Consider the following 22,663-nt stretch of genomic DNA (forward strand, 5'->3'; position numbering starts at 1 on the left):
TGGTATTTGGTGAACACTAATAAGTTGAAGTCTGTTTTTGTCCCAGCAATGGTCTGGTTTGCACACTATATTAAACCATTCTTTAACCATGGTTTATTTAAACAATTGAACAAACCATGCTTAAACCAAAGGACAATATGCAGATGATCAAAGTAAGTGAGGTGTGTTTCATCCTTCAGTCCTATCTGTTTCCCACCTTCAGCTGCCTATCCGCCAAACATCCCTTCAGCCTTTGCAGTGCCCAGTTACTGGCATTGCCTTGTCGTGTCACCATTTCCTTTTCCATGGGTTGACTGTGAAAGTGAGGGTGTTGAAATCTTCTTGGTTTTCATCAAACAGCTGTTCCCTCCTTCCATTCCCCCCAAAAGAAACACCCATGCTCTTATGTAACTTACTGTGTTTTGAAATGCACTCCTTTGCTCCGCAGCTGTGCCTTTTAATTTCCTTTCCCCAATTGATAATTGTTTGTTACTATGAATTTATGCTTTGAGTTTAGTAAGCAACCCTCATATTGAAGCCACTTTCAGCCTCTTCCTTACCCCTCTGCTGCTGAATGGGTTTGAAAGACCGATTTTACTAATGCGCCCTTAAGTAGTTTTATCTATTAGTTGTAATGACTGTCAGAAATGGAACATCATTTTGACACCCCCCATTGTGTTGTTCCTTGAAGCCCAAATTAAAGAGAGGCACATTCCCCAAAATCATCCACTCACCAATCAGAAGCACTCAATAGCAGAAACATTTGCAAAATAATACTTCAACAATGTTCCTTCTACATTTTCAGCTCCAGCTCCAGCTGCTGCAGCTATAGGGACAGAGTTGGGTGGGAAAAAGGATTCTGTTACCAAAGTTAGCAGTGACATAAGCTTCAGGAAATGTGGCAGGAGCTGAGCATTGAGAGTTGCTTCATTTTCCAGCTGCTCTTGTGTAGTGTCTCTGTTGCTTAGTGGACGATTTGGATGGAGTGACAAAACAAACAACACTTATACTATATAAGTCTTATAGTTATGAAGGTGCCAATTTTTTGCACATAACTCTAAACCATAGTTAAGGTCAGTAAGTCAACAACAAATCATGGCTTATTTTTGTGAACAAACTATAATTAACAGACCAAATCAAGGCACTGTGCTGGGTTCAGACATAACACTAAGCCATAGTTTATTAACTAAGATTTTTGTAAACCAGTAATGACTAGCCCCCCTTTTTTGCCTGATGGCTGTATTCACCCTTGGCTAATCCTTCAGGGCACGCATGTGAGCAGTAGGTGTTGCCAAAAATGGGTATGGCCAGCCCATACTCTGACATGCACACATATATCTACACATGCACAGCACAGAGGCTGAGACACTCAGGAGCACACATTCAGCAGAGTTTTTGCTCTCCAAAACTGTGGCAGCATTGCTGTGGGGAGCAAAAACAAAGTCTCTTTTTACATTTGCAAAAGGGCCCGTTCTCTCTCTGCTATGGTGCCATTGTTAGATGCTGTTAGAGAAGAAAGGGGAAGGAATGTGTCATCCTGTTTCCTAAGCCTGTTCCTCAGCCTCTCTGAGACCTTCTCACATTGGCATCACACCAGAGGAAGAAGGGGCTCTTTTGCAAAGATAAAAAGAGGTGACATCACCCCTCCCCCTGCTTATGAGATTGGTGAAGAGGTTTGAACCCTTGGCATAATGGACCACCTGCTGGAGAGAACACTATAAACATTATTTTTTAAAAAAAGAAGCCAAATTTGTTGGGGACTTTGGGGGGTTGCCAGAAATTGCTTGTGGTGCCAGGTACAGCCTGTAGCCACCTCTGGTCTACATCCTTTCCTGTGAATCATTAGTTAAACAGGCAATTATGCAGATTACTTCTATATATGTTCATATATTAAGGGTTTTAAACAATAGTAAAAATTCAGGCCTTTAAGTATACATTCAAAGTTGTCACCCTCACCCAAATTATGCTTTGGATGGAAGTTTCCAGTGTGTTTATTTCCTTGGCTTCATTTTACATGTACCCTTTTGGAGGCTGTAAAGAATCACATCAGGGTAGATCCTGCAGAAAGCTCCTTTGCTTTTGCTAAGCAATCTTCCCCCTCCCCCAAAGTTTTAGTTTAGTTTTCATAATATCTTAAAGGATTTCAGTCCTTCAGTTCACATATGGTATTGGTTGTAGACACTAGTTGCTGCAGTGTATTTTATTAGCAAAATCAAGATGTGCAAATGATCCATCATGATTGCTAGAGAGCCAGATCCATGTCTTTTTACTGTTGGAATCACTACAACAGAAGGACAAGCCTGAGCTTCTCTAACTTTTCTTTTTACTCTTCCTGTGAATACTCCAAAACTTCACTTCATCCCTCTGTATACTTCCATGTCCACATTCATCCTGGTCCACACAAAGGTCTATTGCATCTTCAAGATTGGACTTCAGATGCTGAGAACTGCTTACCTTGCCCTATTTCCTAGCTATGATGGCCCCCTGGTTTGATTATACTCCAGCATTTGATGTTGTCTGAGCCCAGCCCTGTGCAGATTTGCAGGGATGCTCATCAGATGCTGCAACCATCACTCTCTTGATTTGTTTTATGGCCAGTACTGAAAAGCATTACTGATGCCTCTTTGAAATAGTTTTGTACACCCTAGTGAAGAGGAGGGGCACATGGGTGACCTATTGGTCAGAGCCTTGAACTCACCCAGGGTCACCCAATGAGCATCCTGACTGAGTGAACTAAAGTTGGGGAGACTTAGGTTAAAATCCCCACTCAGCCATGATGCACACTGGGTGTATTGTCAAAAAATAATGTTGTCTAGAGAGTATGTGGATTCCAGCCATTTGCCCCTTTAATGCCCTATCTGATATTTATTTTAGGGTCTTATATTGCTTAATACCATGTTTTAATATGCCATAGTAGTTCTGTGTAAGAATGGATGATAACAGACATTCAAGTTAGAACAAGATGGGAGGGGCTGGACACTCCAGGTCACCCAGACGGTTTTGGTTGGCTCCTTGATGTAATTAAGCTATGGAACAAGGTGACTTATCTCTAAAGCATTGTTTGAAGTAGGCAAGGGATGAGCAGAAGAACAGTCCACAGTACCAGGTGCCTTATCAGTTATGTTATGTCTACACAGGCTAGGATCATGAGATTGTGTAGTAAAGAACTAAAGTATTCTTTGATGTGGCAATGCCACCTATTAGTCATTTACCTTTGCCAGCCATTTTTCTGCCTATAAAGGAAACACACACACACACAAGACACAGAAATGACAGAGGCAGAAGCCATCAGCCACCACACATCACTAGCACATACTCTGTGGAAGCCTCGGTAGGTCTGCTGAACTGACCCACAAGAGGCTTCCTTCCCTATAATATAGGGGAAAGGACCTCCCTTGTAGCTGAGATTGGTAGTATCTTCTGCAATGAAGGATCTTTTTTTTAATGCTGAAGAATAATCTGTTAGCTGAATAAAGCCACATTACTTAGCACAGATGATGTCAAACTTTATTGCTTATCTGACCTCATCATAAAAGAACATCTCCCCCCTCCCCCAGCAAACTCAAAGGGGGTGGCAGAACACTGGGTCAATAATTCTCTCTTAGCTTAACCTATCACACAGGGTTGTTGTGAAAATAAAGTAAGGGAAAAGGAAACCATGTATGCTACTTTGGAAGAAGAGTGGGATAAAAAAGTCATAAACAAGTAAATAAAAATAAATAATACATTCTCTCCTTTGTAGCCTTGCAAATGTAACATTGTATACCATTAATGTGGATCATATATGGGAAGTTTTGTCCCTCACATGCTCCTATGTACTGACAACTCTAAACAGCATAGATCATCAATATGCTGGTCACATCAATATGTCAAACAGGTTTATTAATTATTGAAGGTCAACAGAGCAACAGTGAGTAATGAACAGTGAGCCTTTTAGCAGATGAATGCAGTAAGTGCATGTGGTTAGATCTGCAAGTAGGGAAATGTATACAAGAAACGGGGACCAGACGGTTTGACCATATAACACCGATTCTGGCCCGCCTGCACTGGCTGCCTATCTGTTTCCGGGCCCGGTTCAAAGTGCTGGTCTTGACCTACAAAGCCCTATACGGCACAGGACCACAATACCTGTTGGAATGCCTCCCCCATTATGAACCTGCCCGTACACTACGCTCATCATCAAATACCCTCCTCCGAGTTCCTACTCATAGGGAAGCTTGGAGGGTGGCAACACGGAAAAGGGCTTTTTCTGTGGTGGCCCCCGAACTGTGGAACGATCTCCCAGAGGAGATATGCCTGGTGCCATCGTTACTATCTTTCCGGCGCCAGGTTAAAACTCTTCTCTTCACCCAGGCTTTTCAACATGTTTAGTATGCCTTGATATTGTTCTAATTTTAACATTTTAAACTTTTAATGTATTTTTATATTGCTACACGTTTATTGTATTTTTGATGTTTCTTGTCTTGTGAACCACCCAGAGACCTTCGGCTATGGGGCGGTCTATAAGTTTAATGAAATAATAAATAATGAAATAACAGATGGGCCATTGATAGGAAAAGGAAATGTAGGATAAAATACCTAATCAGCAAGGTAACAGTAGCTTTATATCATTAGCATGAATTATACTTGTAAAAATTAGTCCATTTAAAACATTTTATCATTTTTTTTAATCTTTTGACTGTAGTGCAGTATGATCTTAGAGGTAAGACAGACTCATGGTAATCATGTCCATATTTCTGGGCTGAACAGTGTACAAATGAAGATACCCTGCTTTCTTATTTTCTAGCACCTGTTGGATTTGAGAGTTCCCTAATGTAGATTTCTGTGGCTGACCTTTTGACTAAGATTGGCTGCAGAGTAGGGCTGTGCACTATATTTGTACAAATCACAAACCAAATATGGCTGATTCAAGCCTATTTGTATCCTGTCCAAATCAGGCTGAAGCAGCTACAAATTTCTACAGAGCAGATCAGCTAGTCCCGAATCAATTTGTAGAGATTTGTAGCTCAAAACAATCTCTAATTAACTCAGACAGGGTTTCTTTGAAATGGAGCAATTACAACACCATAAAGGAGAACACCAGAGTGGGGAGATATGGAGGAAGGCTAGAATGCTAGCATCCTGCTCAACACTCTCCAATCACAGTGCTTGAAAGGAGTGAAGTCTTCAAATGCAGAAATCTTTTGCAAGTTCTGTCTCTTAGAAATGTTTGGTGGGGGTTGGGTGGCATTTGTGGTTTGAAAAAGCAAACATTAAAGGTGGCTAGTATGAAAACTCCTGGAGCTACTCACCTTTAATTTGGCAGGATACTCCCCTCTATAGGGGCTATCATGCCACCAAATTCCATGTTCCTGTGTGGAAAAAACAAAGCATTTATGTCTGTTTTAATTTTAAAACATTTTAACATTTAAAGGTGGCTAGCACAAAACCCCCTGGTGCTATCCACCTGCAATGTGGCAGGTTTAACCCCCTCTATAGAATCTACAATGTCTCCAAATTTCATGTCTGTAGGTAAATAAACAAGAAAGTTATGGACCTTTCAGGTTTGCAATGTAAGTCAATGAGATTTCCAGAGATTTAGAATATCTGGATTGTGATCCAGATTCAGATCTGAATTGGGTCGAAATGGGTCCAAATCTGTCTAGACCAGATTGGGCCTGATCTATATTACAAATCAGAGCCATAAATCAGATCGGGGGTATGTGCACAGCCCTACTGCAGAGAGCACATTGTCTTGATTTTTGCCAATCTGCATTGGCTTTCATTTCACATAGACCCAATGCAAGGTGATGGTGATTACTTTAAAAACCTGTAAATGGCCTGTACTGTGTGGGAATGTTGGGTCCAATCTCCCCCAACCTTTGAGATTTATTGATGCTGCATTTGTCCATGCTGTTCCACTCAATGAAACTAAGGATCCATGGCATACCAAATAGGGTTTCCCCCCCCCGAGCACCTATTCTGGGGAATGCCCTGCCAAGAAAACTCACTAGCAGGTGAAAACTTATCTCAAGCTATCTCAGCCACTACCCATGATGTAATCTTCATTTTATGCAGTTTTTATCCAATTGTGATGTTTTATAATATCTTTGAGCCTTAGTTTTTGTTTTAATAAATGACTGATCATTTTTATTAACTTTGGTAAATGACTATATTTTCAAGTGAAAGGCAATTAATAAGTTTAAGATATTAATATCATTGTTTGCCTCAACTTATCTAAATTCAGATTACTCTTACATCTCATATTACAATTAGCATGTGCTAAAATATATAAAGAAATGAAAAATAACAATTACAAAGACTATGTAAACACAAATAAAACAAATTAATGAATAGACGTCAATTTACGTATATAGGATTTCATTATAGAGTAAAATACTAATGATAGTCCATGACTATGGAGACATTTGGCTCTAGGAATATCTTTTATGTTTTTTCACATGAACCTTGAATATTCATGAATTTTAGGATCCTGCCTCTCCAATAATGTATAAATTACATCTTTGTACTTTCCTTCTAGTTCTTCCCTTCAGTCACCCCTTCCAAATGACTAAACTATATATCTTTACCGTTTGAATGCTGGCAGATAGTGCCTTATATATTAGCACAGGAGAATTAAAGTGGGAGAAGAGGGGGTGGGGAAAAGTCTGTTGTATGTGTGATAAAAAAGAAAAAATCTTCAGTAGAATATTAAACTATAGTTTCCGGTCCCATGTTAATCCTTCACCTATACACAATAAGCACAAATTATGAGAAACTTCTCATTCAGTGCTTTATTCAAATGAATGGGAACTATGCAACATCAGTATTTGAGCATCCATAGATATGTTGCAAAGACAACAAAGACAACAGTCTCCTCCTCAGGTGCTGCCATGCCTCCACCTCTGCGGGGCCTCTGGGCCCACTTGCCGCCCTCCCCCTCCTCCTGCTCCTCCTCGCTGCGGCCAGGCTCCTCCCTGGCCCGCCTTCGCTGGGCAGCCAGATTGGACTCCCCTGCCATGGCATCTCCTGCCCCAGGCCTGTGTAGCTCTGAGGACCCGGCATCTGATTCTGGCAGCGACTTCGAGGAAGCGCTCCAGGGCCAGGGCAGGACCAGCCAGGGTGCCCTGCAGTGGAGCCAGGTGGCCAAGCAGCCAAGGAGAAGAGGCTCTGCCCCAAAGGACCCCCTGCCTGCAAGCGCCCCTGGGAGCCCAGCAACCTCTTCAAGTTGGGCAGAAGCACCACAGAGTCTGTAGCTGATGACTGGCTCGAGAGTTATAAGAAAGACAGGGAATCTGGGTTCCTGGAGCTGTTCAACTTCCTTGTGGTTGCAGAGGTGAAGTGACCCTGGGGATGCTGAAAGGTCTGCAGAACTCAGAGATCATCCGGCAGCTGACAGAATCATTTGATGAATTCCAGGAGAAGCAGGAAGAGCTTGAGAATTTGATGAACGCCATCTTCAAGGGGTTTTTTGTTCATCGCTATCGGGACCTGGGACCTGAAATCCGTGCCATTTGCATTGAAGAGATGGGTCAATGGATGCAACATTACAGCACTTCTTTCCTGTCTGATGTCTATCTCAAGTATATTGGCTGGACGCTACATGACAAGGAGATAGGACTATGACTGAGAGAGTGTGGCTAGTGTTGCAAAGTAGCCCAATGTCTATAATACCTATTTTGCCTGACTGAAGTTAGAAAGAAACAAAAGGTAGAAGTGAGTATGAATGGGAAAGATACTCCAGTGCTTGTAACCTGCAAGGTGTGTGCCGTGTTTGTTTTCTTCCCTGAGAAGAACGTGGCATACACATGCAACAAGTGCAAGCTCGTGGCACTGTTGGAAGAAAAAGTGAGAGGCCTGGAACAGTGGGTGGCCACACTGAGGCCTATAAGAGAAGATGAAGAGTTTGCTGGAACAACAGCAGCAAAGAGAAGTGGAGCTGGAAGAACAACAACATGTGGTAGCAGAAGAGGAGACTGCTTTGGAGAGGAACAACAAAGTGGAGGAAACTCCGTGGGAAAGGGTGACAGGAGCAGAAGAGCTAGAAGACACCCTTCCCCAGTGGAACTATGGAACTGCTTTCAACCACTCGAGGATGAGACTGGAGGACAGCCTGTTGTTGACAAATTACAGGAGACCCAATGTGACAACAAGCAAGAAGCTGAAGCTCAATCAAGCAGGGCCAATGAAACCACGCCCCAGAACAAGAAGAGAAGAGTACTAGTAGTGGGAGACTCCCTACTGCGTGGGATCGAAACCCAAGTATGCCAAGAAGATCCATGGACTCTCCAGGTATGCTGTCTATCAGGAAGATGGATTAGAGATGTGAGGGAAGGGGTGCCATCACTCATCAAGCCCACCAACAGGTATCCCTTTCTCCTCATCCACGTGGGAACAAATGATACTGCCAAACAGAGCTGTGAAGAAATCACATCAGACTTTGAAGCTCTAGGAAAGAAACTCATGGACTTTGGGGCCCAGATAGTTTTTTCATCCATCCTTCCAGTACTTAGAAGAGGAGTAGAAAGGGAAAGAAAAATACTCCGTGTGAATGAATGGCTACGAAAGTGGTGCTGATATGAGAGATTTGGATTCTGGGACCACGGGCTATGCTTCCTGGAAGATGGACTGCTAGCAAGTGATGGGTTGCATCTCACAAGGACTGGGAAGAAGGTGTTTGGCCACAGCATGGAGAAGTTCATCAAGAGGGCTTTAAACTGAATCCTAAGGGGGAGGGAGAAGTAAACTTGGTGGCAACAACTGATGAAGGCTTGTGCACAGTAGTGGGAACAGAGAGATCAGCTCTAATAGGGCCCAGTAACAGTCCTCAGAAAAATGTAGTAAGGAAGCCAAGCCATAAATCACATGGTCTTCGATGTCTGTATACTAATGTGCAGAGCATGGGAGGACAAACAAGCAGGACGAACTTGAACTCTTAATACAGGAGGGTAATTACGACTTGATAGGTATAACTGAAACTTGGTGGGATGACTCCCATGACTGGAATACAGCAATTGAAGGATATAACTTGTTCAAAAAGAACAGAAGGAATAAAAAGGGAGGTGGAGTCGACCTATATGTTAAATATATATATATCTGCACAGAAATACAGGAAGATGAGCTTGGTAGCTCCACCAAGAGTATCTGGATTAAAATTAATGGGGCAAGTGATAAAAGGAATGTGGTGCTTGGAGTCTACTCCGAGCACCCAATCAAAGAGAAGATGAGGATGTAACTTTTGAAAAGCAAATTGCCAGTGTTACAAGGAGGCATGATGTAGTAGTAATGGGGGGCTTCAATTATCCCGATATCTGTTGGGAGACAAATTCTGCCAAACATGGCCCCTCCAAGAAATTCCTGACTTTTGTTGGAGATAACTTTCTCCTACAGAAAGTGGAGGTAGCAACCAGAGGATCAGCTATCCTGGACTTGATTCTAACCAATAGAGATGATTTGGTGGATGAAGTGGCAATTATGGGAACTCTGCGGAAAAGTGACCACACCATACTTGAATTCTTGATTTTAAGAGAAGCAAAAGCTGAGAGTAGCCATACGTGCACCCTGGACTTCAGGAAAGCTAATTTTAATAAACTCAGAACAATTGTTAAGTACGGTTCCATGGCAAGCCACCCTAATGAGAAAAGGAGTCCAAGATGGGTGGGAGTTCCTAAAAAAGGAAATTCAAAAAGCCCAATGGCAAGCAATTCCAACAAGGAAAAAAGAGGGAAAACAACAGAAGAAGCCCATGTGGCTTCACAAAAAGCTTAGAGATGACCTGAAAACAAAAAAGGACACATACAGGAAGTGGAAAGAAGGCCAAGCCACAAAAGAAGAGTACAGGCAGGTATCATGGAATTGCAAGGATGAGGTCAGGAAGGCTAAAGCTGAGAATGAGCTGAGGCTAGTGAGAGATGCTAAAAGCAACAAAAAAGCTTTCTTCAGGTTTGTCCATAGTAAAAGGCAGATAAAAGAAATGGTGGCACAGCTACTCAATGAGGATGGCAAAATGATAACAGATGACAAAGAAAAGGCAGAAGTGCTCAATTCCTACATTGACTCAGTCTTCTTCCTAAAAAGGGTCTATGATCCCTCCGGGAAACATGAAGTAGAAGGGGCAGGATTGGAGCATGAGATTGATAAACGGTCAAGGAATACCTAATCATCCTAGAATATTGAAGGAACTGACTGAAGAACTCTCAGAACAGCTCTCTATTATCTTTGCAAAATCATGGAGGACCGGTGAAGTGCCAGATGACTGGAGGAGAGCTAATGTCCCTATCTTCAAAAAGGGCAAGAAGGAGGAACTGGGGACCTACAGACCAGTCAGCCTAACATCAATCCCTGGAAAAATTCTGGAGCAGATTATAAAGCAGTCAATCTGTAAGCACCTTGAAAACAATGCAGTGATTACTAGGAGCCAACATAGATTTATGAAGAACAAAACCTACCAAACTAATCTCATCTCGTTTTTTGATCAGGTAACCTCCCTTGTAGATTGTGGGAATGCTGTGGACATAATATATCTCGACTTCAACAAAGCTTTTGACAAAGTGCCCCATGATATTCTGATTAGCAAACTAGCTAAATGTGGGCTGGATGGAACTATTAGATGGATCCACAGTTGGCTCCAGAATCGTAGTCAAACAGTGCTTTTCAATGGTTCCTTCTCAAACTGGGCGGAAGTCAAGAGTGGGGTATCACAGGGCTTGGTCCTGGGCCCAGTGCTCGTTAACATTTTTATTAACTACTTGGATGAGGAGGTACAAAGCATGCTTATCAAATTTGCAGATGATACAAAATTGGGGGGCATAGCTAATACTGTGGAAGACAGAAACAAAATTGAAAGGGACCTTGATGGGCTGGAGCATTGGGCTGAAAACAACAGAATGAAATTCAACAGGGATAAATGCAAAGTTCTACACTTAGGAAAAAGAAACCAAATGCAAAGTTATAAGATGGGGGATACTTGCCTCAGCAGTACGACATGTGAGAAGGATCTTGGAATTGTCATTGATCACAAGCTGAATATGAGCCAACAGTGTGATGTGGCTGAAAAGAAGGCAAATGCTATATTAGGCTGCATTTACAGAAGTATAGTTTCCAAATCATGTGAAGTACTAGTTCCCCTCTATTCAGCACTTGTTAGGCCTCATCTGGAATACTGCGTCCAGTTCTGGTATCCGCACTTCAAGAAGGATGCAGACAAACTGGAACGGGTTCAGAGGAGGGCAACAAAGATGATCAGGGGACTGGAAACAAAGCCCTATGAGGAGAGACTGAAAGAACTGGGCATGTTTAGCCTTGAGAAGAGAAGACTGAGGGAAGATATGAAACACTCTTCAAGTACATGAAAGGTTGTCACACAGAGGACGGCCGGGATCTCTTCTCGCTCATCCCAGAGTGCAGGACACGGAATAATGGGGTCAAGTTGCAGGAAGCCAGATTTTGACTGGACATCAGGAAAAACCTCTTAACTGTTAGAGCCATACGACAATGGCACCAATTCCCTAGAGAGGTAGTGGGCTCTCCGACACTGGAGACATTCAAGAGGCAGCTGGACAGCCATCTGTCGGGAATGCTTTGGTTTGGATTTCTGCATTGAGCAGGGGGTTGGACTCGATGGCCTTGTAGACCCCTTCCAACTCTACTACTCTATGATTCTATGATCATACTTTGGACACATAATGAGAAGATTTAATTCACTAGAAAAGACAATAATGCTGGGAAAAACAGAAGGGAATAGAAAAAGAGGAAGGCCAAACAAGAGATGGATTGATTCCATAAAAGAAGCCACAGACCTCAACTTACAAGATCTGAACAGGGTGGTTTATAACAGATGCTGTTGGAGGTTGCTGATTCATAGGGTCACCATAAGTCATAATCGACTTCAAGGCATATAACAACAACTTTCTGCACCCTTCACAAATGACATTTCCCAGGATTCTTTGGGAGAAGCCATGACCGTCTAAAGTGAAATAAAGGTCTGGCATGGATGTGGCCCCCGAGTAGCCAAGCCAAACAACTGTGAGTCTGGCTTTTAGAGCACTGACAGTTGGTTCTTACTGAGCATGCCCATGCTTATCATTGACTTTGATGTTAAATTTCTTAAGTTAATTAAAAATCAGCCGCATTTTTTAAATTGCGGAAGATGAAGGTCAGAGTATGGAGCAAGGTCAGTAATAGGATTACATGTACTCTGTGAACATAAATGATTTTTAATTAATTTCAACAAATTATGAGACCACTGATAGAAAAAAGTCTAACAGGTGTCTGGATATCCCCCCTTGTTTACAGTTTGAGCTCTCGATTCTCTCTGAGTGTTTTGTGTATTGCCATGAAAACCTAAGAGGGTTGTTAAGCAAGCGTTTCTGAGTTCAGGTCTATACATTTTGTAAGGTTCTGTTTTGAAATGAGCTTATGGGAAGCAGCAGAATTGCATGGGGGTATCTTCAATTTAACATTGCAAAATGCGAAAAATCCATGCTGGCTATAGTATACAGCCACTCTCATGGCTATATAATTTTCTTTTTAATTCTTTTTCAAACTTAACAGTTCTATTGTGTAAAAAATTCCAAAGGTACTTGTAATTTTTAAATGATTTAACATAGCAATTTTAAATTTATATGTACATTAATGTCTGGCTTTTATAGCTATCATCTAGCTATTATAAAATCTTAGAAAACTGAAAAATAATATAAAACAAGAGAGTACAATACATTCAGCAAAGTACAGAATTCTTCACATTATGCAATAAAATATTTCAGTGAAGCTAACGGGAACTTGCTATTTGAAATTTATAAGCCACTCCATTGTTGGGATGGAAAGATCTGTCAGTTTTGGTTCTCTGTTTCTCATTTTCCCAATGTTAAATTCAGTTCTCTACATTTCTACAGTGATCTGCAGAATTTTTTTCCTCATGAAAATTCACCATCATTTTAGTGTAAATTTCTCCAAATAAAAACATTTTTGTAGGCAGTTTTGACAAAGGTAAACCTTTTTTACAAGCCATTTCTCATCATTTAATGCCTTTCCATGTTATCTACTCATGTATTCATTTTTATGCACACTTTACCCTGATATATGCATTTTTGTAAATGTTTAGGTGGCGAACTGCATTCCAAAATTCTAAAAAATGTGAATTTTGAAGGATAGCTGTGTTTTGCTTCTCATATTGTTTTGGAAATTGCAAATTTGATAAACTCTGCTTGAAATGCAAACTGAATCGAAATTCTCACCCATCCCTACCCCATTGTGCAATAGTAGAACCCAGTTATCCAGGATGGGGAATGCTGGTTCTTGTAAGCATTTTCAACTGCTTCTCAATTACAGCCAACTCTGTACTACAAAAAAGCTTCCATTTGAAATACTTGTGTCAGCAGCATTAAGTAAAACCAGGAGGTGAAGATGGCCTTAAAGAGGCACAAGATTCAAATTGGGCACTAATTGACAGGGCTGGTTAGCATAAACTTCCATTTTTATTAATCAGCCTCAGAGAAGCATGAAAGAAAATCTATGCATAAATGTAATGCTAAATCAGCTTCCAGAAATGGTATATAGTATAGAAAGGTGCAGACATTAGTACTGTAGAAATATAACACAAATGATGGTATGCTGGAGAAAACAGAATACATCTATTAAATGAAATAGATGGAGCTCACACTTTGTTCATCACCAGGTGTTCTTAGAAAGGATTACAGTTAAAGGAAATTTGAACATAAGATTTTTGCAGACCAATCCAGCTTCGGAATGCACCCATATGGAAGCAAGGTTTCATATGCATCCACCTAACTCATTGAAAAACCATGCATACAAAAAGGAGCTGCAGAGATTCAGCTAATGTGTCTTTATGTGTACATCACCCTTTTTAGAAAATATGTGTTAATGCTGACCAGCTGTTCAAGAGTGGCAGGGCTGGATATAGTTCTCCTTCGCCAGCAACAACTAATCAACATGATTGCCAGATTTCTGAAAGGGCTGTACATGTGCATCTCCAGCTGTTGCACTCCCAATTGAAACAGGGTTAATGGGTTTTTCCCTTTGCAATAAATGTAGAGTTGTTAGTTTTAGGGCAGGATCCAGATGTGTTTTTAGGAACTTTCCAGGCAATTAAAAAGAAATTTCTTTTATCGCTATACTCACACCAACCCTGAGCCCATTACCAGTAACATTGTGTTCCTTCTGTGTGTAATAAATTGGAAGGGGGCAGTTTTTTAGTCTTTAGGGGGAAATAGAATTTTCAACTTTTTTAATTCAGGAAAATGTGCACCCTAGCAATGTACTGTGAAAAATGTAATTCACAGACGGGGTGCATATGACAGTACGAATGGTTGTTCTTAGACAGAGTGCTTTTCACTCAGCTATCTTATGCAGGTGTTTCCTTTTCTAATTTAAATAGTTTCCTTTTAGAGGAAAATATTTAGAAGTCCAGAAATTTGCAGAACTGGATTAAAATGGGAAAAGCTGAGACTAAGGAAGAGCTGATGGGAGGGAAGGATTCATTATTTCAGAGGATTAACAAATGATTAATTATTTAATTTATTATTAATGTATTTTTACTGTCAAGGAGTGGGAAGAGGCACTTTAGGGATTTTCTGGCTCAGGTACCAGAATAACCTGATTTATGTCTTGGGCTAGCCCATGTAATAGAGTACAGGCATACCCTGCTTAATGTCACTTCACTTAACGTTGTCTCTCTGTAATGTACATGCTTCATACTCCACCATACCCCACTTTAACCTACGTGCTTCGCAATAATGGACACTGAGGGAACTTGCGTTCCACGTGCCACATGCATTGCGAAGCGTCATCAGAGCGATCTAGCGATCTGAGCGGAGTGATCTAGCAATCTTAGCGGAGTGATTCTGAGCGGAGCTATCTAGCGATCTGAGTGGAGCAATTCTGAGTGGAGTGATCTAGCGATCTGAGCAGTTGCTGCCTTGGAGAGTTTTACAGTACTGTACATAATCATTTAAAGATACTGTATTTTATTTTACATTTAAGTACTTTACTTCACAGTACTGTAAAGAGCGATCGGAGCTCTGCCTGCCCCGGCCTAGGTTGGTGGCAGCAGTGTGTGTGTGTGTGTGGGGGGGGCATCTCGTGCTCTTTAGATCCCCCTGATTTCATTTTAGATCCCCTTGATTTCATTTTACTGTCCCATTTTATACCTCTCCATTGTCCCATCTGCTTTACTGTAATTGTTTGTGATAAAAAAATAAAAATAAAATTCTTTCGATCCCCCTGATTTCATTTTACTGTCCCATTTTGTACCTCTCCATTGTCCCATCTGCTTTACTGTAATTGTCTGTGATAAAAAAATAAAAAATAAAAAAATTCTTTAGATCCCCCTGATTTCATTTTACTGTCCCATTTTATACCTGTCCATTGTCCCATCTTCCTTTCCTGCTTTTTCTCTCTGTCTCTGCCCATCATTAGTTCTGGCTTTTGCCACTGCTAGCTTGTGACTCCCAATAGCGTGTGTGTGGGGTGTGTGTGTATATTGGTATTGTTTTCCCTTGCCTTCAGTACTGTACAGTACAGTACTGTACAGTATTACAGTACAGTACATAATGGTAGATACAAAGAAAAGTTGTAAATCTATCACCTTAGATATGAAGCTTAAAATGATTAAACTGTCTGATGAAGGTGTTTCTCAAGCTGAGATAGGCCGAAGGCTAGACTTCACTCGAACGACAGTTAGCACAGTCATGAGGAGCAAAGAAAAAATATCCCTTTTAAAATTTTGCTCCTTGTAGACAATGCTCCTGGCCACCCTCAAATGTTAGATGAACTGAACCCTAACATTCAAGTGGAATTCCTACCACCAAATACCACCTTACTCATTCAGCCCATGGATCAATGTGTCATAGCCACCTTCAAGTTGAACTACTTGAAAAGAACCTTCAGCAAGTGTATTGCAGCAATAGAAAATGAAGAGGGGACAGGGCAAGAAATCCTAAAGAAATTCTGGAAAAGCTACAACATCTTGGATTGCATCAAAACTATAAGAGATGCTTGGAATGACATCAATGACAACAATGAAAGGGGCCTGGGAAAAATTATGCCAACAGTTATTTGATGATGTCGAAGCCTTTGAAAATCCTGTAGCTGATGTTACTGAAAATATTGTAGAGATGGCAAGGCAGTTAGAGCTAGAAGTGGAGGTAGAAGATGTTGCTCAACTTCTGGCATCCCATACTGAACCCCTCAGCAATGAAGATCTTCTTGAACTTGAAGAGGAGAGAGAGGAAGAAAATGTGCTGGATGAGGATGAGACCATGGAACAGCCTGAAGGCCTAACTTCAAAAGTTCTGTTGGAAGCTTTCCGTCATCTTGATAGTGTCATGGCTCTTTTTGAAAAGCATGATAAGGACTTTGAAAGAAGTTCCAAAGTCAATGCAAACATTTTGGGGGCTTATGCCTGTTACAAAGAAATCTACAGGGAAAAGAAAAGAGCTACAGTTCAAACCTCCACAGACACCTACTTTCTCAAAAGGCCAGCAGCAGCACCCAGTCAATCTCCCAGACCATCAACATCCACTGATCCATCTCTAGCATCGACATCAGCCCCAAGCCCTACTCCTACTTCAGGTAGTCCATCCAAGTCGCCAGCAAGAAAGCGTCTAGCCCTTGATGACTCGACTTATGAAATAGAAGATATGTCCTCTCCTTCATCCTTCCTGCAATACATGTAAATTTTTGTTCATCCATTTCGCATCTGCCAGCTGACATTAAAGGTAAACTTACTTTATTTTATTTTATGTTTATTTTAGTTATAAATGTGTTATTTACATCCGTTATGCCCATATATGACGATTGCAGCGCAGTACATGCATCGATAAGTGAAAAGAAAGTAGTGCTTCACTTTAAGTACATTTTCACTTTACATACACGCTCCAGTCCCATTGCGTATGTTAAAGCGTGGTATGCCTGTACAAAACTGGGCAAAGGTTGTAGGATAGTGCTGTGCTAAAACATTTTCTCTCTCTCTTTTTAAACCATTCTCCATCAACTAATCAAAAAAGAAATTTCTTATTAAAGGAGAGAGAAATTTTGCTGAAATTTTCATGGGGTTTTGTTGCACTTATCCTTCTTTTGAGGTGGCTGAGTAGTGTATGCAAGTGTCCTTTTTATCGTTCTACAAATCAGCTCACCAATAATCTGTGATGTGTAACCTTCCCTGGTGCCTGCATTTCAGTTATAGCCTAGAAGAAGATATCATGAAGTAACTCCTCTCATGGGGCTTTTCCAGATCAGGAAGTGTGGGCAGCCAGAGATGCTGCAGAATGCTGGAGAAAATGGTAAACACACACACACACACACACACACACATAAACACCACCTATGGCCACCTCTCATCGATAAGGTAAGCTCAAAAATTCTAAAGAAATCTTCAAGTTCCCTGAAAATGACACAGAAAAATAGAAACACTCGAACTCTTTCTTAGGTGAAGAAAACTTTTAAGAAACTGAAGGATAGATTTCAACACAGAACTATTATAGCGAAGTTATGGTGAAAGGTGAAGGGACAGAAAAAAATCCTGATTCTGTCATTCCTCTGTTATCTTCCATCTTCTGGAGGTGTGATGCTATCCTTTACTTTAGTAGAATATTCTCCATCTTTCTTTCTTTTTTGGCAATCTGTAGGTGAAAGGGGGGAAGGTGAAAATATATTTTTTAAAAAGCTAAATCAATTACAAGCTAGTTGAATGAATACACATGTCTAACACCAGCTGAATTATTCTCACCGTGCAGTCCATGTTGAATGGATGAGGTCACATCAGAGCCAAACTTGATGAGATACCATTAATGTATTTAGCTATTGTATGAATTGCTTTTAAAAAGTAAATGGCAGGTGTGTGTGGGAATATCTGTTGCAGCCCCAATCTGGATCAGGTTCCTCCGTGTCTTCTGTTTGGTTTGGAAGTGAACCTTCCATTGGCACAAATAGGAGCTTTTTTTCCAAAGGCATGACAGACATAACGGGGCCCAAAAAGTTCCATCTTTGATCATCTGTCCATAGAACACTGTTTGCCCCAAATCACCTGGACGATTGTCAAAAGTTCTGTAACAATGGATGGAACTTTTTGGGCAACATGGGCCCCGTTATGTCTGGTGAAAACCAAACACTGCATTCCACATGAAGAACCTCATACCAACTGTGAATCATAGTGGTGACAGTGTCATGGTTTGGGAATGCTTTGCTGCATCAGGACCTGGATGACTTGCCATCATTGAAGGAACCATGAATTCTGCTTTGTATCAGAGAATTCTACAGGAGAATGTCAGGCCATCCATCTGTCAGCTGAAGCTGAAGCACAGCTGGGTCATATAGCAAGACAATGATCCAAAAAACACAAGCAAGTCTACATCAGAATGGTCGAACAAGAAATTTAAAGTTTTGGAATTGCCAATCAAAGTCCAGACCTAAACCCCATTGAAATGTTGTGGCAGGACCTGAAAGGCACTGTTCATGCTCGAAAACCCACAAGTGTCACTGAGTTAAAACAGTTCTGTATGGAAGAGCGGGCCAAAATTCCACCACAGCGCTGTGAGAGACTGATCAAGAACTACAGGAAGTGTTGCAGTCATTGCTGCTAAAGGCAACGTAACCAGCTTTTGAGTCTAAGGGGGCAATTACTTTTTCACACAGGGGCATTGGGTGTTGCTTAACTTTCTTTAATAAATAAATGAACTCAGTATCAAAACTTTGTGTTATTTGTTCACTCAGGTTCCCTTTTCCCTATTATTAGGTTTGGTTCAAGATCTGATAACATTCAGTGCCAAAAACATGCAACCATGCAGAAAATCAGACAGGGGGCAAATACTTTTTCATGGCACTGTACATTCATCAGGAGCCAAGTTCAGTGTTCTGTGCAAGGTGCAACCTCCAAGTCATCAGGAAGCCCCACATAGAGCACATTTCTAATCCTTGGGGTTACAAAACATGGATCAGTATGATGAGATCTCCCCTACCATAAAGAGAACAGATCAAAAAGGTACCATAAGGATAGGCAAATATGCCAATTTTGGTTTCTCTCGGTTTCTAATTTTTCAGATCTTAAGTTCAGTACTCCACATTTCCACATGAGTCAGTGATTTTTTTAAAAAAAAATTCTCATGAAAACTTGTTACCATTTTTGTGTGAATTTCTCCTCCATGTACCTTTTTATATGCAATTTTAATGCTGTGTATTTTTGCAAAGCAATTTCCTATAATGCATTTTTGTATGTTGTTTTCACAAATGTATGCATTTATATACACAATTTACATTAGTATGTGCAGTTCGCATTATTTGGCTGGAGAACTGCGTTGCAAAATTCAGAGAACTGCAAATTTTGAAGGATAGCTGTGTTTCACTTTGAATATTGTTTCAGAAACAGTGAATTAGGTAAGATTGCTCTTAAATGCAAACTGAATCAAATTTTTCGCCTTACCTACATCTGACTATTGCCACTGCCTGCTTATTGAGGAGCAAGGCACCCCCATCTCTCAGGCTTGTTGATACGGGATGCGCCTTGAGATTATCCACCAGCATTACTTCCATCTTGTCTGGATTAAACGCCAGGGATTTTCTTTTTTACCACATCCACCTGACCACTGCTTTCAGACATTGTTCTGAACTGAAATGGCTGCTCTGGATGCTTTGCACTTTTGCCAGTACTACTTGGATGAGTGGTGCTTGGAGAGTGTCATTTGGGCCCATAGAGCCTTCAATGTGGGGTCCTACAGGGCTCAGTTCTGTCTCCTATGCTGTTTAACATCTACATGAATTGGCTAAGTGGTCATCTACAGTTTTGGAGTGCATTGTAAACAATATGCTGATGATACTCTATGTCTCCTTCAAATCTGCAGGTGTGGCAGTGGATGTGCTAGATTGATGTCTGGTCTCAGTAATGGACTAGATGAGAGCCAACAAACTGAAACTTAATCTAGATTCACTAATAGGTAAAAAACCTTGTGGTTTAAGAATGTACCTATACCCCACAGATATTTCTATCAAACTTTTAAAAGCTGGGAAATTGGGCAGCTATAGTGAATGCACCAAGGAAGCAGGAGACCTGATCTCCTCTCTGAGATACTGTACTGCCCTACAAATTGGTCAAAATGCAAACACAATTTGGGTTGGTCTTTCAGTCTAATCCACTTCCTGTGTAGCTTGGAAGAATTTGGTAACATGTGCCTCTGAGCATATGGTGAGTGGTGGCAACACCTGCCATCTCCAGAGATGGAGAATTATATTTTTGTATGTTTGTTGCTGTTCTTCTTACTTTGCTTCTTTCCTGTCTTACTAATGTTTCTACAGAGAATCTAATCTAGAAAATTTTATTTCCCTCATTCATCCTAGAAACCTGTGTCAAATTTATTTTTATTAATTTCAAAGCCTTTTTATTGGTCAATGTCATATGATGGTGAAGACAGCCTTTTGTGTTTCAGATTGGAGGTTATGTTCTATTTCTATTTTGGGTGCATTAACAGTTGAATCTGAAACTGCAGTTTGATGTAAAATCAGACGGATGACAATATGTTGCTACTTCAGACATGACTCTAGCTGTTGGAAAAAAGAGGATGCATGTTTTCAGCCTGCTATATTTAAACCATTTAAGGCAAGGTGGGCACGGTAAATTAAAAACATAGAGCACACCTAGAATTTTGCTAGAATATATTTCATCTCCCACTGTTTTATCTTGTGCAAACTCAGACACTCCTGTTGTCCACTGGAGACTATTCTGCACAATAGTCAGTACCATTATCCCAAAATTATTTTTGGAGTTTTTTTAGTGTAAATTTTGCAAAGTGTTGCTGTACTTCACTTATTCGCAGAAATAGAACCAAAAGAAAATGAATTCCTATAGGAAACTTCACTAAAATTGCAAAGTAAATCAGACATATTTAAAGTGACCATTTGAACTATATCAACTGTCTTAATAACGTTGCTTCCTCCCTGCTAAAACAAGATCAGCACAGCACATGTCTTGTTTCTGTTATTTGGGCTGATTGCAGGTGTTGCCACCACTCGTCATATGCTCAGAGGCACATGTTACCAAATTCTTCCAAGGTCCACAAGAAGTGGATGGACTGTGAAAGACCAACCCAAATTGTGTTTCCATTTTGACACATTTGTAGGACAGTACAATATCTCAGAGAGGAGGTCAGGTCTCCTGCTCCCCTGGTGCATTTACTATAGCTATAGCTGCATTCACACTTTCCCTGCTTTTTAAAGTTTGGTAGAAATATCTGTGGGGAATAGGTACATTCTTAAACCACAAGTTTTTTTGCCAATGAGTGAAATTCCCTGCTTTTTGATCCGTGAGGTAAGAAATGGGATCCTGTGCAAATTTGCTGAGAATGGATTGCTCATTTGCGTGCTTATTGAGTTCAGTTGGATTTACTCCCCTGCAGTCATGCTTAGGATAGGTGAAACTGACCACAGGGGATGGGGGGAGCAGGAGGAGGAGGAGAAAGGTCCGGGAGAGGAGGGGAATGGTAGCAGACAGGAGGGGGAGGGGAGGAGGACAGGTTTGATCATTTACATGTTTATTGAGTTCAGTGGGATTCACTCCCATGCAATCATGCTTAGCATAGTTAAAACTGACCAGGGGAGGAGGAGGGAAGGCTGGAGTGCACAGGGGAGGAGAAAGAAGTAAGGGGGAGGGGAGGAGGAAGTAAGAGAGGAGGGGAAGGAGAGGAAAGGCAGGTCTGATCATTTGCATGCTTATTGAGTTCAATGGGATCATTCCTATGCAATCATGGTTAGGATAGATAAAACTGACCATGAGGGGGAGGAGGAGGGGGAGGGAAAGGGGATGGAGCGGATTGGAGGCAGGCAAAGGAAGGGGAGGGGAAAGGCAGGTTTGATCATTTGCATGTTTATCGAGTTCAATGGTATTTCCCCCCATGCAATCATGCTTAAGATAGGTAAAACTGACCATGGGGAGGGGGAGGGGGAAGGGAAAGGAGGAGATTTGAAGGGGATGGGATGGGGAGAGAGTGGAAAGAGAAGGGGGAGGGAAGCGGCAAGAGGGAGGGAATGGGAGGAGGAGAAGAGAGGGTGGGCTTGATCATTTGCATACTTTTTGAGTTCAGTGGGATTTATTTCTGTGCAATCATGTTTGAAAATGGAAATGGACTGCCTTCAAGTTGATCCTGACTTATGGCGACCCTATGAATAGGGTTTTCATGGTAAACAGTATTCAGAGGTGGTTTTACCATTGCCTTCCTCTGAGGTTGAGAGGAAGTGAGTGGCCCAAGGTCACCCAGTGTGCTTCATGGCTCTGTGGGGATTCAAACCCTGGTCTCCCAGGTTGTAGTCCAACACTGACCTGAGGGAGGGGCAGGGAGGGGAGGAGGAGGGGGATGGGAGAAGATAGGGTGGATGGGCACTGGGCAGAGGGGAAGACCTTTTTCTTTCCAAAAGGAAAACATTGTGAACAGTATTTCAGCATTTCCCCCACCTTTTTATTCTACAGCAGGCACATGTAGCCTCCCCCCCCAAATTTAAACCAAAGCTGTCCCTGGCCACATCCACATCAGGCCTTTATTTCACTTTGGACAATGATGGCTTCTCTCAAAGAATCCTGGGAAGTGTAGTTAGTGAAGGGTGCTGAGAGTTGCTAGGAGATGCCCTGTTCCCCTCACAGACCTTCAGTCAGAGTGGCTGACTATTAAATCAGTCTGGCTGCTGGCGCTCTGTCAGTGGAATAGGA

General features: G+C 41.4%; 1 protein-coding gene across 1 annotated transcript in view; it reads left to right on the top strand.

Moving 5' to 3' along the window:
* CAMK4 (calcium/calmodulin dependent protein kinase IV) overlaps positions 1–22,663 on the top strand; it is a 189,727-nt gene that overhangs the window by 92,281 nt on the left and 74,783 nt on the right. The gene's annotated exons all lie outside the window — the stretch shown is intronic.

The sequence above is a fragment of the Rhineura floridana genome, chromosome 1 (assembly GCF_030035675.1).
Source record: "Rhineura floridana isolate rRhiFlo1 chromosome 1, rRhiFlo1.hap2, whole genome shotgun sequence".
Taxonomy (NCBI): domain Eukaryota; kingdom Metazoa; phylum Chordata; class Lepidosauria; order Squamata; family Rhineuridae; genus Rhineura; species Rhineura floridana.